The 19,188-nt window shown below is 35.0% G+C and overlaps 1 protein-coding gene across 1 annotated transcript in view; it reads left to right on the top strand.

Moving 5' to 3' along the window:
• Window positions 1–18,256: 18,256 nt before the first annotated feature.
• Window positions 18,257–19,188, top strand: part of LOC149781255 (uncharacterized) — a 97,594-nt gene continuing 96,662 nt past the window's right edge. Inside the window, exon 1 of the mRNA XM_089935340.1 lies at window positions 18,257–18,443. The gene's annotated coding sequence lies outside the window, so the exon portion shown is untranslated. The remainder of the gene's footprint in view (window positions 18,444–19,188) is intronic.

The raw sequence follows: 19,188 nt of genomic DNA on the forward strand, positions 1-19,188 counted from the left end.
TATCTTAAATAATATGACATGTGTATCCCAAGAAATCCAAAACCGTGCCGGCTGTCCTGTGTAAATCGTGCAACAAATTAACAATCACGGACCTATTTTTACTCCAGTTTTCTTAGAAATTTACACTATCTGTTCTCATTCCCTTGCGTGTTACTTGAGTCATAGTCATAATAGATTTGCCCACAAAGAGTCAGACATGTAAATAAGAGACGGCTTGTCTTTCTGAAGTTTTGAGGGAAATCCGTTTAAAATTAATGTGCTACTCAAATTGGTTTGTTTCACTTCAGATTATTATATGAATAATGCAGGTACTATTTGTACTTAATTTAGGACATTCTCCTTTATTTTTCAGATTCAATAAATGTGCACTCACACCGGCAACCCAAATATATTGAATGTATGATCACTAACGGTGAAGTGATAACACCGATAGCCCAGTCGTAAAAGGTTAGTGAAGTTATGATCACTAAGTCTTAAGTGATCGTGCGAAGAATGTTTCCCCCTTTTGGGATTCGTACTCATCTTGACATGTCACCTTTAAGCCTTAAAATCGAGGGACCAATTTGCTCCTTCAAGAACGTCATAGCTTTTGGCGATTCCTGAAGGCAGGCTAATTCAGGCCAAAGGAATTACACGCAAATAAATTACCCTAGGCGGGTTTATTTCCGTAACCTTTAAATTACTTGCTCACAAATTTAACACTGCTCATCATAATTCTTATCTACGTTTATAATCTGGTGATGGTAACTGTGATGGAATTCGGGTAAAAAAGCGGAAATCTGACACTGAGGTACGGACAAAATAAATGCATTGGTATATCATACGCTTAACAATAGACGGCAAATAAAGAAGCCTAATGTTGCTTTTATTTTCTTATGTTTTCAGATGACTTTGTTGACGATAATAAGTGCTAATGGAAAGAATTTGTGTTGTTCTTAATTAAAACTTACGTTTGAGTTTAATACGTGACCTTGAGAAGGAATGGTTAAAATAGTTTATGTTCAATTCCCACAATAGGCTCTTTACAAATATGTTACCAACTTTTCTTGCTAAATTCCCACAGAAGACAAATAAACGACCACTGACTTTAGACTAACAATTTAGGGTATCAGTCACGTATTCTTACAGAATTAACTGTGACACTGGTTTATCAGTTTGTATACAAATCTTGCTGTCCTTTCTCTTTCAGATATTGGTCAATTGAATGTCCTACCTATAAGATTTGATGTTTCCTGTTAACATTATATTTGACAGAATATAGTAATACTTATATTACTTGCCACTTTCTACTGATCTGATAAATCACAGCTATTGGTCAGCTCCGAGTCTTACTCATATCAGTTGATATATCCTTTTGCTTTGATAGTTCACATATATGGATCTTTTGTTATCCCACTTGTATCAGCTGATGTTGCATATTGCCATTATATTTCATATATATATATATATATATATATATATATATATATATATATATATATATATATATATATATATATATATATATATATATATATATATATATATATATATATATTGATCAATTTTATGTCCCAATTATTTGATGAAATTGCTATTTCCTTGAAGAGAGTCAGTCTGATTTTTGGACAATACATATCAGCACGATATCGTTTAATTGCGTGTTTGATGGCCGAGTGAAGTCACAATTTTTTGTGATAGCTCATAAACTTCGCAGAGACAATGTGGGGCCCCGAGTAACCGAGTGGTCTAAAGCGCTCTCCGTTACGAACACTGCCATCTCACCCCTGTCTGCGTTGGTTTGAGTCTCAGATTCAGCCAATGTGGGTATGTGAGAAAGCTTGCCAGTAGCTTCTTGTGGGTCGGTGGTTATTTCCGGGGTTTTCCCGGGTTCTTCCTCCACCATTAATACTGGCCGTCATGTATAGCCTATCGTGTGCTGAAAAATGGCGTTAAATCCCACAACAACAACAACAACAACAGAGACAAACTATTGCGATGCAGACACGATTCAAAGTATAGGAAGATGGCACGGTGAGAGAATTGTTTTTCATATTCAACTTTCTAAACACTTTTGGAAGACAAATTAAAACATAAGGTAATCAAGAGTGATCACTAACAGGCTCTTTTTTCTCCCTGGGTGAAATGTGTTCATATCCTCTAGATCAGTGGTTCTCAAACTTTGTTTAGCGGACCACATGACATTTGCTGACGGCCTAGGCAGACCACTTAATCTTTCTTAATATGCATGGTAGTTTTACTAACTATTCTAACTCGCTCTGCATTAAAGCGCTACAAGTAAAAGAAATCGTTAATACTAATTAACGTTTTTCGTCTGTAAATGCGATAGATTAACTTGTTTTTAATAACATAGTTCAGGGTCTCATTTGTTATGCAACCGTTCCGCGTGTCATCTGTATGGTGCTCGAGAATCACCAGTGCTCCGAAGACCACAGTTTAAGAAGCTCTGCTTTAGATCTTTAATTTTTTCAGACAAAGCTTTATAAAGTTTGGCAAGTATTGGTCAAGGGTTGGATACTTTATATTAAATATGCACGGTCCTGGGCTGCATTGAATGGGTTGTGGAATGCTTGTTGGTTAGTGTAATAGACGAGAGTGACCAAGGAAAGAGCTCGTATATGTTGGTTTGTCACTGCTGATAGTGAAAAACTACTCGCTCATTGTTCACTGTCTTAAGTGTTGTATTATTTTGTTATTCAGATTTTCACAGAATTCGAAACTCAGTACAATCTCACTAAATGAATGGGTTATTGCTACTAACGTGTTGACATTTTAAATGTATAATTACTTAATTTCTAAATTTGATATCTTTAAAAAGCAAGTTAATACAAGTAGATTTTTGCTAGCCTTCTTCGATATACTATGATATCCTTAGCTATCAATCGTACATTAAAATAGCTGGTTATTTTGAGGTTTAACGATCTTTCTGAGCGCAAGATAGGCTATACTTGGCCGTCACTACAACTAGTAAAGAAATCCTCCGGAAAACCCCTGAAAGAACCACCGACCCACGGGACGTAATCTGTGTTACTCAAGTACATGTAATTTAAACTCTTGTGGTGGTAACATAAACGGTTTCTAATTTACTCATACAGGTTTTGTCATCTGATTAGCATCTGTCGTTCACGTTTTGGACTGATCTATGTTTTGACATAGTTAGTTCCAAGAATCAAAATATTCATTGACCATATTTAAACAAATGTTTTCACGATTCTGTGACTAGATGCACTTTTCCATTGTCCGTTTAAATTATGCAGCAGCTGAATTTGTTATTGTGAGGACTAATATTTGCCTTCCCGTGATCCTAATTGCAATTACACGTCAATTTGTTAATTTTTGTTTGTTCTCTTGCTTCTCACACACACACATACACACACACACACGCACACACATATATATAGTCAACACAACCGGGGTCAGTTAAGATCATCGCTTTGGTTTGTCTGATCTGTGATGATCTGTAATGAATGTATTGCACTGAATCCTACAGACGTCATACACATACACACACACACACGCACACACATATATATAGTCAACACAACCGGGGTCAGTTAAGATCATCGCTTTGGTTTGTCTGATCTGTGATGATCTGTAATGAATGTATTGCACTGAATCCTACAGACATCATAGCTTACACTTTGATGTTATTTCTAGGCAAAACATTAATGTTTGGACCTATGTCGCTTCCAGAAATGTTATATCATCAACACAAAATCATATTTTTCATCCTTACTTATCAGCCTGCCCATGTATCAATGGCATTCGTGCCTAGCACATCACAGATATCATTTAAGATGAGATACAGTGTGCATGTGAGAGGAGGCGTGTTTGTATATAGTTACGTTTACATCTGGCCAATATAGATATGAACGTTCTGTTCGTGTCATAACATGGGATCAAACGTTCATCAGCCATACGTCGACTTATCATTGAGGCTTGAAATAGTTATTGGTCAACTGGAAGTTTAACGTTAGTCTGACCTTATGTCCAATAGCGGAATGAAAGTCGAGACATGACCTCGAAAGCCTTTGTAGGAATAAGCATCAATTTGACGGGTTTGGTGACTGGCCTCCAGCTGAGCGCACCATTCATGTTACGACAGAAAAATCCGACAATTTTACGATTATAACTTTGTCGTCTTCTGCTGCCATAATGTGCATTGTGAACAAAGTGTTTTAGAATACTCTTTTCACTGGCGGTGAATTACATCAAAAAAGTTCCTCGACATTAAAGTAAAGGCCAAGGCATACAAGAATTGATTGAAAAGAAGTGATATACAGTCTGGTTCTCAGCCGTGGAGACTCAACAATAGCAAAACACTATACAACGTATGTATTCAGTATCTCGGGCAACCAGCCAATACTATATACAAAACAATATAATATAACGCTGGAATCGAGACAACACAAACAAACGGTAGTATAATATACTAAAGTGCACATAATACATTTTTTTTCTGTTCAACGCATAGTACAGGAAAGTTGCAAGACTAATCGAAGATCCTTCTGTGTGTTACATACTAAAAGAAAATTATGCTTATCTTCTAAAATTCCTAATCCATTCTTTTCACAATCTGGGCCGATTGTATCTGATGTATCAAAACTACTACGTCAACATGTCCCTATTACTAAATTAACACTGAAAATTTACGAATTGCGTTTATCAATTTCAATGCAACTCCTATAAATGATAATAAAAATGAAAATATTTTAAAATGTTTAAAATACTTAAGGCAGATTGCAAACGAATTATGTATGCCTAATTAACCTAACGGAATAAATGAATACAAAGCCGTAGACCATTACATAAAAGTTGAAATGCAGTTAACGTCAATGATATATTTGCAATTTAGAAATGTTACCATGGCAACAACGATGGTTGGCTTGATATCTATAATCACTGACGACACTGATAACAGTTTAGCGATAGGTACAAACCCAATTCATGAATTACTAATCCTTAAATTACCATGTTACTAGTTTTCCTAACATACAATAAATAAAGTATAGTTACTATCGTGCTGATATGCTAATAAGGGACAATCCCCAGACCATATTGCGCATGAATTACCAATGGAGGATCGAGATTATAGGGAACCGGTAGCTGTTTAAGTCTTTGATTAAAGTTAGGAAAATATAGGTTCTAAAGGTTAAATTCTGAGCAATAATAGAACCGACCTACCCAAAAATGTAACATACTTAAAAGATTGAATAAATTAATCTTAATATCACGCGCATATCTTTAGAATTTAGAAAGCCTAAATGATGGAGATAACGACCTTTTCTCCCGTTCATGACCCCAAGGTACAAATTTACTGACTTACACATTATTTTGGATAAATGTTCTGAAGCATAGATATACAGTAATTACAAACATTCAACGAGACCGCCCCGGTGGCTTCAGTGGTTAGAGCGTCCGCACTCTTCGAATGCGGGAGGTCGCGGGTTCGAACTCCAGCCGAACCATTGCCATGACATACCAAAATGGTACTAATAGCTGCCTCGATTGGCGCATAGTATTAACAGATTAATGTTAGGACTAGTCGGCCTCGAGTCAGGATAATGTGAATATGTGCTACATGCCTGCGGCATGATGCCCCCAATGCTAGACATCACCAAAATCTGCCACACTGCAGGCATCGTAGCGATATGAATCCAAATCACACACACACACACACACACACACACACACACACACACACACTTTTGCTACAAATATCAACAGCGGTATAATAAAAGATCGTGATACATAATAATACGTGCGTAGCTTTGTTGGTCCAGTTGTATGAATGTTGCCGTATCCATGTACACGATATAAGATTTCACACATCGCATATGATTGGTGTGTTGTTTTACTTAATTGCAACCAAAACGCCCATTCTACATCGGCTGAAAACATGCAATCCTATAATTTTTCCCAATCGCACGGAAGAGAGAATTTGTTCGAGTAGAGAAATAAATGTTTTCTCTTCCATTATTACCTAATGCTGACTCAGAGTGAGAAAAATAATGCAATCTGGTTAAAATCAGAGCTCCGCTGCCCTACGTGAAGATCCGACGACGACCGCTTAAGTGTCATGTTCTGGTCACCTATCAATTAGCCAATGGAATTTGCAGCTTTCAAAAATAAGACTTCATCTGACTGGTTGATACAATTAGCGATTACGGCAATAAAAGGTTACAAGAACATGTCCCCTAAGCGGTCGCTGTCAGATCTTCATGTATAACAGTGGATCTCTGATTTAAATCAGACTGAGAAATAACGACGCACGCAAAGTTGATTTTCAATTCGTCTGCTGTCAGACGTAACTAGCGTGCATTCGTGGTTGTGTATTAATTAATACACAGCTCAGAATTATCAAACATCTTGTAAGTACTTTATTGCCCTGAAATGATAGACAGTATGCTTAATAATTCCCAGAAGTGGTTATTTCCGAGAAGTTCTTCAAAGCTGGCCACGAAAACTTAAATATACCCAACAAACCGGACCGTCATCTTCGCTTTGGAAATTTTAAATTGCGTCTGAAAATTTCAATGGTTTCAACGATCTCTCAGGATTCATCAAACATTGATGCCAGAAAACATTTGTCTGATCCCAATAAAAATGCGTGAGCAGCATTGCTGAACGAGGTGTATGAATGTTGCCGTGTTCATGAACCGAATTCAGATTTCATTTCTACGACTGTTATTCTAAGTCTTGATCCGCATGACACCAAAAAATAATGGAATGACTGTGAAATTCGTATCGTGTGTTTAGGGAATGCAAACATGGAATTTTGCTACCTTCTCCAGTCGCACTAAAGAGGGGAAATTTTACGAGTAATTTAACAAGAAATTATGATGCCTGCAAAGTAGACTTTGAACTCGTCTGCGCCACAATTTTAAACGGTTTACAGTCTTATCGCGTATCAGTCAAAATGCGATTAACAATCTACGTTTTTTCACCAACAGTAGTGTGTCTTCCAAACTACTAGTATGTACTTTATTCATCAGAAATAAGTTTTAATATATATTTGAAGTTGGCTCTCTTTCCTGCCGATCATTTATGTTTATTTTTTACATCAGGTGATTGGGACCACGCGCTGCCCTTGAAGATTATTAAAGAAGACATTCGTTAGAGAAACTTTAAATTGCATCTAAAAATTTCAATGGGACCCAACATATAATAACACTAAAATGTACGTGACTGAAAGTCATCCTAAAATTACAAGTCTGTCACAGCATTTATCGGAGGATAGAAAAAAACTGAAACATGAGAATAACAGCGATATTAAGATTCCGAGATTAATTTGGATTATACCTGAAATGTATGACCCGACAAAAACAAAAACAACTAAAGTTAAGAACCTGTCACGAAAGTTAGAAGAGACTAGAAGTAAACCTGTATATGATATCAGTGTGGCCAAGACGAAAAGTAATATTCACATTCTGACACTTATACGGAGTTTAGCTACGACTAAAACAGTTTAGAAGATTATAAAAATTAAGACTTAGGCTTAAAATTCTAAATTGTTGAAAATAATTTGAAATGTAGCGACGATTAAAATCAAAGCATGAGAAAACTTTAGAAAAGTAAGGCTCATACACAAATTCTTTATCTGTTTTGTTTCAATATGTAGTACTTTGTAATGTAAATAGTTTGTGTTAGAATGTAAATATGTGTGATAGAAACATTTTTGATCCGTGTCCTCCTTCCGTACCAGTCTTTGGTGATGTATACGAAAGTTCTGTACTTCTTTGTTCGAATCTAGGTGAGAATGACCTATCCTTGTTCCCTGAACTGCGTTGCTTGCATGTTTTATTGTAAGAGTGCGTGTTTGATTATCCGTATGTAGGTGTGAATGCACCTTAACTATCGACATACCATCATCTGCTTTGTTTGTAAAGGTGGGTGTTGACGTGCAACTATATGTATTAGAGACTGTCACTTAACTGCCCTTATTCTTGCCAATTTTATTTGGCTCTAGATACTTAAGTTGGGTGATTATCGTCACATTAAATGTTGCATCTAAAGGCAAATGAGTGTGGTATGTGTTAGCAGCCTAGACGTTGTTAAGCCCATCGGTTCTGTTGGGCAATTTTCAATTTGTCCCCGGATCTTTTCGGCTTAAGTTTTTCGATTTTAATGTTTTAGTTGTGCAATTCATTTTAACAGGTTACAATTGTAAATGTGCAACTTTTACAATTTTTGCAGCTTTTCTTATATAGGAATTTCTTTTTCGTCCCAGCTAAAGTCAATATTAGTTTTGTAAAGTTCGTATTATTATTTGGTCTCAGAAAAACCCGGCTTTGATTCAGCCTCCGTTGCATTCCTTGTTAGTTTTGTAATAATAATTCTAGCTTTGGCCTAAGTGTGTGTGTGTGTGTGTGTGTGTGTGTGTGTGTGTGTGTGTGTGTGTGTGTGTTCAGCCTCCGCTAATTCGGTAATCACTCTCGATATTTAAATGATACTTTTAGTGAAACCATAATTTTAAAAGTTATCCAAAGTTTTTGTCTCCACGAAATTCTATATTAGATTCAGAACTTTAATTTTTTTTATAGTTAAAAACAGTATTTTCCTGAATTTTGTCAGTCTCCAGTAAATTTTGTAAAAATGATTTTTTTTAATAAACTTACCGTTTTAAGAATTAAATCCAAAAATAATCCTAGAATAATCCACGAATACATTTTGTTTAAAACCAAATAACAAAATGTTCTACTGATTTCAAGTTCGAATCACGACGAAGAATCCAAGATGGAAGACGATGACTTATGATGTAGTCTGTAGTGTTGTATTCTACAGTTCCTTGTACAAACAAGAATTGTCATTCGGGTTTTTGAAATCTGAATAAATAATTATAAAAACTGTCCTCGTTCAACAATTTCACATGACCACGTATTTTCCAGGATAAAGGAATTAATCTTTTTGAATCGAAGTAAATTGAAATAACTCCAATCCAAGTAATTTCAGATAACTCCAAACAGCACAAAACACACATTCCAATGTAAAGAAAGAGCCCAGTTTCTAATGAGAATATCATTCCTAAACAAAGGTTATATCGTTTTCTAAAACGCAAAAGAAGGTCACGTGATCATGTTCCAGAACTTCGTCGAAATTATGTACTTGTTAAAGATCACGTACATCCAGTGTTGCCCTGACAAAAACCAATCATTTTACTCTAAGAAATAAAACAAAATTGTTTACATCTTAAGCACGTAGTCCCATCATGACCTCGATAACAACCAATCATTGTAAAAAAAAAAAAAAAATTAAAAAAAAAAAAAAAATTATTTACGTGGTTGCTACTAATTATGAATCAAGGTCAGGATGTACATCAATCCCTGGTGTTTACAAAACGAACAATCAAGGTCAAACTATTTTCTGGAAAATAGCATCATCTCCAGTGAATAAATTTATATTTCAATAGCATGTAATAAAAATATATAAAAATTTAAAACTAACAAACAATTAAATTGAAATAAATATATATTAAATCAGATACAATTAAATTAAATATACAAAACATACGTATTAGTTTATGAATATTAGTACTACCTTTAATGTGTGTTAGGTCTGGTGGGATTTGAAATTGGTGTTTATACCTCAAATAAAATATGGGGAAGAATTTAAACCTGTGATATGCACTGCAATGAAATATATAAAATAATCAAATGGTTCGATAAACACATGTTCCACTGTAGACTTATGTGATATATGCCGTGATTTCCTTCACGTAGAAAAATCCCACAAACAAATCCGCTTATATGCTATTTAGCTAGTTAAATTGTTAATTCGTTTCATTGGTACATATTGTGTTAGTTTTACTGTTACAGATTCGCAAATTTAAGGACAAGAATATTAATAATGTGTTGTGCGTCAATCACTATCTATCTATCTGTCTATCTATCTATCTATCCATCCATCCATCCATCCATATATCTATCTATCTCGCGGGATATCATTTCAAGGTTCTGCCTGTTAGCAGTGCAAATGCTGATAGTTTTTCAACATAACTGCCTCAAATGCTATTAAGCGTTAAATCTTGTCCTTTATGCCTCTGGTTGACTAAGCATTTGGGAATTTTTTCTTGATTCTGCTTTCAGTAATACACAAGCCAAAAAAACGTTTTACGACAATAATAAGGAATATTGTCAAAATTAAACGAAACGTGCTGCAGTTTGCAGCATCGTAGCGAAGGGGTGGGGTGGGGGAGGAGCAAGGAGACAAAAGCCCTGCTTGAGTTTCACTAGTGCAAATTAATTAAGCAGAATAAATGAGGTTTCTGTATATTTGTTATTATTCTATCACTCACTCAGTCTTTAATTTTTGAAAATGGAGAAAAACACTTCATGATCGTGCATGCAAGTTGTTTGGTCTGCTTTCAACTAATACTATCATTCATGCATATGCTTAGATATAATATGCATTGTAATCATGTAACACCACAGATAAATAAATATACACTTTATGTTAGAGTGTAAATTTAGCATTTACAATTAGATACAACTCCGTACATTATTTCCATTTCTTGAAACTTTTATTATTGCATCACAATTGTTCAATGCTATTTTACAAACTTTTACTTCGACATTTTGTAAGCAAAATTGCAGACCATTATGGTTTCCGTTAATTCAGTAAAAGCTGTCGACATACTAGATATGGAATTAATGTAAACTTAGTACTTACTTCTCTACCTATCCTTATAGTAATTTTGTTCATGAAGTTATTTTTTTTTTTTGGCAAGGTATATTTTGTTAATCCCTTTAATAAAAAGAAATAGCCATCTTGCTCGTTTTGCACATCACGTTAATATTAAAACAATATATGGCGATCATTTTGTACATCAAGTTAATATTAAGACAATATATGGCGATCATTTTGTACATAAAGTTAATATTAAGACAATATATGGCGAAAATTTTGTACATCAAGTTAATATTAAGACAATATATGGCGATCGTTTTGTACATCAAGTTAATATTAAGACAATATATGGCGATCGTTTTGCACATCACGTTAATATTATGACAATATATGGCGATCGTTTTGTACATCAAGTTAATATTATGACAATATATGGCGATCGTTTTGTACATCAAGTTAATATTAAGACAATATATGGCGATCGTTTTGCACATCACGTTAATATTATGACAATATATGGCGATCGTTTTGCACATCACGTTAATATTATGACAATATATGGCGATCGTTTTGTACATCAAGTTAATATTAAGACAATATGTGGCGATCCTTGCTCGTTTTGTACGTCACATTAATATTAAGACAATATATGGCGATCATTGCTCGATTTGACATCACGTTAATATTAAAACAATATATGGCGATCATTGCTCGTTTTGTACATCATGTTCATATTAAGACAATATATGGCGATCCTTGCTCGTTTTGTAAAGCCCTTTAATATAATGACAAGTTGATACTGCGATCATTGTTTTAGAACGGCAGCAACATATGCATAATTTGAAGTCAGTTTTATGTTTTCGTGTTTGATATTAATGTTTCCTCAACACTGCTGCTTTTCCGTGTCTTGTCTTGTATTAGAGTTAGCTCGACACCACGAGCAGTGTTTCCGTTTCGTGTTTCATATTGCTGTTGGTTCGACAAAAGTGGCAGTGTTTCCATTTCGTGTTTGATACTATTGCTGACTCTGCACTACGGGTATTGTTTCAATTTCGTATTTGATATTACTATTAGCTCGACACCACGGACAATGTTTCCGTTTCGTGAGTCATATCATTGCTCCACTCCGAGAACAGTGTTTCCGTTTCGTTTGTTGATATTACTGTTTGGCTTTACTGCACATGCATTTTTTCTGTTTCGAGTTTCATATCAATGTTGGCTTTGCGACACGGACAGCGATCTTTGTCGTGATTCATTGTAATGTTGGCTCGACGACACCATGGAGCGTGTTTTCGTTTTAGTATCAGTTGAATACTGATATAACAGTCATTGTTTGAGAACGTTCTGTTGTAAAATTCTTGCCACGTGCCCCAACCTACCTCTAAGTAAGTCGTTGAAATCTATTATATTTGGAGCAAATTTGAGTTTCTAATTTGATTTTGCATCTTGAACATCAAAAGGTCAAACTATTCTTCATCAAAATAACTATAAACTAAAACGTTATTTTTTTGTGCTGGTTTAGTTCATGTCTATTTTGTAAGAGAAAAGATGAGGGAAAAACGTAATTTGTTTCCTCAGTCAACATGTGCGTCAACCCTTTGTGTATATTATTAAAATTAAAATTCTATACTTGTAAATAAGACGTGAAACATTTGGAACTTTCGAAGGTATTTCACGTGCATTATTTCATTTATCAAGAACAAAAAAGATCAGAAAATAATTTTCTACAATTGCAACCAAATACATCTTGTATGTAATTAATTTAATTAGGATTTCTTATCCTTTTCAGTTTTTATCTTGCTATAGATAAACAAAAATGTAGCAAATGTGTAAAAATGTCAAATCAATTTCATGCATGACTCATTTTGTCAGTATCGATTGATAGACAGAGAAAATATCCCACGTATTAGACGTAATCAATCGTTTTACAAAACCCCTCTTGGCTGCATAGAATTAACTTATTATTTGGCATGCAGATAGCAGTTTAAAAAAGCTAATTAGGTTCTTTTAGAATAGAAACGGATTTTTGTACTGCCAGTATGTATCAGTCAATCATGATAGCTGAACTCCTATCGCTGTAAACGAAATAAATGTGATACACGGAATGTAAAATATATGATGTTGACCTACTAAAGAGACCGTAACAAACCTATAGAAATCTGAATGAACCGATAGAAGACTCAGTGAACCTAAAGAAGTCTGAATGAACCAATAGAAGATTGAATGAACTTATGGAAGTCTGAATGAACCGATAGAAGTCTGAATGAACCTATAGAAGTCTGAATGAACCTATAGAAGACTGAATGAACCTATAGAAGTCTGAATAAACCGATAAAGGTCTGAATGAATCGATAGAAGTCTGAATGAACCTATAGAAGTCTGAATGAACCGATAGAAGTCTGAATGAACCTATAGAAGTCTGAATGAACCGATAGAAGACTGAATGAACCGATAGAAGTCTGAATGAACCTATATAAGTCTGAATAAACATATAGAAGACTGAATAAACTTTTATAGGTCTGAATGAACGGATCGAAGTCTGAATGAACCTATAGAAGTCTGAATAAACCTTTATAGGTCTGAATAAATCTATAAAATTCAGAATAAACCTACTCAAGTCAGAACAAAATTGTCAGGTTACGTGTGTGTGTCTGTGTGTGTGTTTGTGTGTGTGTGTGTGAGAGAGAGAGAGAGAGAGAGAGAGAGAGAGAGAGAGAGAGAGAGAGAGAGGCGCGATTAGAGTGTTAACGAAACTTTAAAAATTGTTCACTCACATCGCTACAATGTCTACAGCGTGGCAGGTTATATTTATGTCGAGCATTTGGGCATCATGCCGCAGACATGTAGCACCATGTCCCGCCTAGTCACATTATCCTAACACCAAGACAACCAGTCCAAACACTAACCCTCTAAATGCTGAGCTCCATACGAGGCAGGTGATAGTACCATTTTTATAAGTCTTTGGTATGACTAGGCTAGGGATCGCATCCTGGCAGCTTAAGTAATGATGTAACTGTGAATTGCGTTTTCAAGATCGGTGACAATAATGTTTTCTCGCACTGTGATTCTGGATATTATCTTCATTTTGTACCACACCATATAATTATATTGTAAAAGGAAAGTAACTAAGAGACTCACGGTATTAATGATGCGGAAGCTTTGGATCGGTCTAAAAATGGACCAGTCTAGAAATGAGTGAAGATAAAATAGAGTATATATATATTTTAATATACACACACAATGGCTAGGATAGCCAGGACTGGTTGATAATGAAGGTAAAAGTTATGGTAAAAAGAATCTTGTTTTATTGTTGGAATTTCAGCCCTTTTACAGGCTGAGTTTGGAAAACTCATTACTGAAATTAGCACATGACTCTTTGGTGCGGGATTGAAAACACGTGTTTATGTTGCGACTCTTAGTAGTTTCTCTACACAGAAACTGTTATCAAAGATGTCTATGTAATGATAAATGTAGGTTTGATCATGAGCATTAAGAATTTTTAAGCTACTGAATTTTATTAACAGGGTGTTTGCATAGGTATACCATGGGAACTTGATTAGTACCGTGAAACCTAAAACTTTTCTACCTTAAGTATCTAAGTTTTGTCGCCGAAAATTTCCATTGAATGGATGGTTCCGTTACTAAATTATCTGTAGACTCAAACATACGTATTATTATTAAAAAATGATGCCCAAAGTTCCTCTTAATGTAAATAAAAAAAATCGTTCATTGCTCAGGAACGGCAATTGCAAAGCCGACTGTAACATCAGGGCCTTGCCAGCTACTAATTCGGCGCCTTTTAGATAGCTGTTAATAGTAATGCAATGTAGCCAGGGTTTTTTATATGGTCAGCAAAATGTTAGGTCATCGATGAACGATAGTATGTCGATGAGAAAGCCAGAAATGTAGCCATTGTAATTGAAGGTTGCAAGTCTGATCTTCAGCAGGACACCTGATTGCCTAACGAAATTAGTATTGAATATTTCTAAAACTGGACTATTGACTTTGACAATCAATTGACATATTTAAAATACTTTATTGATCAGATTACGTGAATTTCTTTCTGATTACTAACAAGATTTTATTGAATGATCAATATTAAGAACGCATATGTAAGAAAAAAGGGTTAAAGGGTCATATAGTAATTTTGGATCAAGAGGCATAATTATTTCCAGTCGTAGAAAATCCATGCTGTCACAGACACATTTGGCATGTCAACCTTGGAGCTTACAGGCTGCGTTATCTTACTGGATTCATTTGCATTAATACCATTGGATCATTCAAATATTGAAAAGGAACGTGTTAGTTATCACCGAACGTTGTCACGTAAGGATCTAATATCTATGGAATACAGTAATCACACAAATCTCACTCTCATTCTGTTTGTATTAAATCCTGCAGAGTGTGTCTCAGCAAGTGTGTTTAGCACTTTACAAGATAGGCCCACTCTTGTACCCCATACACGTACAGCTCAGTGGGCAGGGGCCAGTTTTTATGTACAAATGTAATGCCGCAATCAGCGACCTAGTATATAAAATCATAAAAAAAAATCAAATACACAAGTGAGGTCAAAAAGGTCCATATTTTTAGATACCTATATTAAAACAAAGCATAAGAATATTGTCCACATGACCCCAACCCCTATTTTATACATGCATTTTTCACATCCAAAGGCCATTTTTGACAGCATGTGGTGCTCACACCATAGCCTTAAGTTAAAATATTTGCCAGGGGACAATTTAAGAAACTGGACCCTGCCACCTCATATGTACCTCTCCCCCCTCAAAAAAGTAACTACCGAATTGAAAAATATCATTGTTTAAAAATAATAACATTCGCATTTATATTTAGATACAACACAGCACGAATGTCGAGACAACAATTGACAAATACAAACATATTTACACGTGCTGAATGGTATTTCATTAGTATTTATTTTGATCACCGCCACTACTCTACACTATCTTATTACTTTGTTCGAGGAAACAGTGGTATTGTGCGGTTGATTGTTTCCTCTGTGATCCTTCTAAGGGACAGCAGAATTGGCATCAGAGTCAGTTAAACAGCATATAATGCTTCGCTGATTTGAAACTTCTGTGTCTGGATTTTATCGGCTCTTACTAATTGCATAGATCTGTGAAAGAAAAAATAAAACACATCAGCTTACGGGAATTAATTGTTTACATTTGGAAGGTGAGTGTTGTGGAAATGATTTTCATTCTTGACGCATTTCAAGTATATCTGCACATCTGGAGTCAAGAAAATGAACTCTCTTTGTAACGTTCTTTGCAATCTTCTCTTTTATTTTCAATAATAAGTAGGATCACGTGCTTCACTTTGTCGATATCCATAATTATCGTGTCCCTCACATCCAGTCGAACTCTAAATGTCTTGAAGCTCTCCATTATGACGACTACATATTGTATACATGTTAAAGAAAATATATATACCGCCATGTCGGCCAATTCTGCGCGTCGGGTAATTCTGCGCAACGATACGTCATTTCTGTAAACATTGGATCACGTGCTATTTTGGGTCAAAAATCCGTTTTGTATCCAGAAAGAACAATCGTATATTAATTAAGAAAAGTGATATTCATAAAGTGTACACAAATATCCCGCATTTAGACTCGAAATGCACATAAAAACGTGATTTCTATATGGCAACGTGAAGACCCACTCCATGACCTACTTGAACCTGTAACCCAGAAAATTCGATTGACTATGCATCTTTTAGAATCATACAGATAAATACATTACATAAAAGACGGAAATGTGTACCTTAAAACAAAACTGTATTTTAATCCAAGTTTCCAATTTTGCAAGAAGTTGTCCCACACATACAAAATCGTCTGTTACCCAACCAGTCTACTTGCCGCTAGAACATAAATTCTCAACAAATTCCCCGGCGTATAGTCTGTTTCTAAATTCTGTAGTAATTTTTTCTCATCAACAAGACGTTGTAATCACATTACATCCTATTCATTGTTGTTTCTCTTCCACGTAATAGCTTATTTTTCATAAAATGTTGAACTTTACTAACTTTTTTACAAGATCGGTTTGGTTTGCTTAATACCTTTTGCCATTTATTGGCATTTTTACGTTGAATTTTGTAAAACTAGCTATAAACCTGACCTAATTACTCGACTGAACTGCTGACAGAAACAGTCCAAAGTAATATATTTCATTTCTGTAGCCCAAATGGATAAACATGACATTTTATGCGCAGAATAGGCCGACATATCGCGAGTCAGGAAAACAGAGGGGTGGTATCCTCTGTGTCCAAAATTAATATTATTTTGAACAGAATATTCTGGTGGCCATTGCATCTTTTCAAATGGTAAGCATTGCTGTATTTTATTTTTGTCAATCGCTCGAATTCCGTATGCGTTTTCCTTCAATATTGGAAACGAAAACCTTAGGTGTGCAGAAATGCCCGACAGCAGTATGTATGTATGTATGTATGTATGTACATATATATATATATATATATATATATATATATATATATATATATATATATATCGTCCTGTATTCTCTTTTATTTTCTTTCAGATTTAAAATATGAGGGCCTATATTGTTTCCGCTTACATAAGTAAAATTTCCTGTCAATTGCATATCTATGTAAAACCATAACTTATTGTGCTGTATATCAATTATGTATCTCTCTCTCTCTCTCTCTCTCTCTCTCTCTCTCTCTCTCTATATATATATATATATATATATATATATATATATATATATATATATATATATATATATATATATATATATAAAGTGCAATTAACTCCCTGGAAAAGGGTTGCCTTCTTCTTCGTTTTTGTCTCTTCGATCTGCAGTGTGATAGCATAGTCACTCATGCCGTTCGTTTGTTGCCACGTGACTATAATAGCTTCTAAAGCAATACTATGTCTTCATATTGTTGCATTTTGACGTATTTGGGAGTTCTTATGTAACCGGTTTGCGGCCGTTTGGGCCGTTCCTCTTCTTTATTATCAATCATAATTTTACAGCATTTGATATTCATATAAATTATGAAACACTGCAACCATGATAAAAGTACACTTACATGTACCATACTTTTGTCTTTAATTACTTTCCTTTCACTCAGGACAATTTACCGTCGTGGGCTCCCCTGTATACATTTTACTTAAATACAAGAACTGATTGAATCTCGGTTTCTAGCAAAGTTATTGTATCAGGAATCATAACCAAGACTATAAAATTATTTCTATGAATTAACCAATAACACAACATAGATTTGCAAAATGTATCACATTTTCATTCCCGATAAAAATGTACATTGATACATATATTAAGGGTAATCTGTTATATGATCTGGAGGCAGGAAGAGAAGAATAAAATATTTTTGTCTCTGTCCATATATATATATATATATATATATATATATATATATATATATATATATATATATATATATATATGTGTGTGTGTGTGTGTGTGTGTGTGTGTGTATTTTAACTTTGAATCGTTCTAACTCCTTTACCCTCACATACAGAGAGAGAGAGAGAGAGAGTGAGAGAGAGCTTTCAACACATATATACCAAACGCTGGTTGCGCTGTTGTAAGATGTTTTGCATTAGCTGTGGCCTCTGATCAGATAGATAGTCCAGCATAAGCTGATGCTGCTTTTGTTCTGTAAGCTGTTTAGACTGGATTTGGAACTTCCTTACGTTAGCACACACGATACATTATTTATCTACTGTGTGAACCAGACTATTACTGTGAAGAATTGGGAAAGAAACAAATATGCCGTGATTCCGTTAATGAGTCACCTTGGTACAGGAAATGGTGGTGGTAAGTACAAAACGGGTTGATTACGTATTCTCTAATCTGATCTTAAGTTCTCTTTGAGTTCTGATTCAGTATTCTTGTATCAGGTCTTAAGTTCTCTTTGAGTTCATACCTACTCTTAATACGTTACAAATGATGTTGGTGTATTATTCCGCCTGGACCGGTCTGGATTCTAACGAGGTTTACAGTGGACTTAGAAAAATACACGAGTTTCATGTGCACTTGCCCCTGTCAATCAGTGTATATAAATATTACAAACAGCACCCTTCCACTACCACAAATTACACAAAGTGACTAATTCGCCACAAGTGAATCGTGACCTCTCACCGACTTAAAGCTAGTTTTCTAACACTATCACTACTTTCTGTGGTATAAAGCATCCTCGGTTTTTCGTCCTGTATCATTCACCGTTTTTACTCGCTTATAAATGGAATCCAACTGCAAACTGCACAGACCCAACTCTGCCATAGCATAATACGATGGCAGATCTGGGTCTGTGGAGTTTATTAGGAGTAATCAGCAAAACAAACAACATAGACTCCGATCTACATTCGCATTATACTATGGCAGATCAGGATCTTTGCTTTTTGACATTTTACTCGTCTTATAAGCGAGTAAAGACGGTTCGTGCTGTGATGATCATTTGATAGTAACATTTAAAAAATCGTTTGGGAATATCGTTTCTGTTAGGAAACAGAACAAATCGCATGCACTTTCCGCATGTTGCAGTCAATGATGCATTCCCTTA

Source organism: Sinohyriopsis cumingii, chromosome 15 (genome assembly GCF_028554795.1).
Source record: "Sinohyriopsis cumingii isolate HCF-2022 chromosome 15, ASM2855479v2, whole genome shotgun sequence".
NCBI classification, from domain to species: Eukaryota; Metazoa; Mollusca; class Bivalvia; order Unionida; family Unionidae; genus Sinohyriopsis; species Sinohyriopsis cumingii.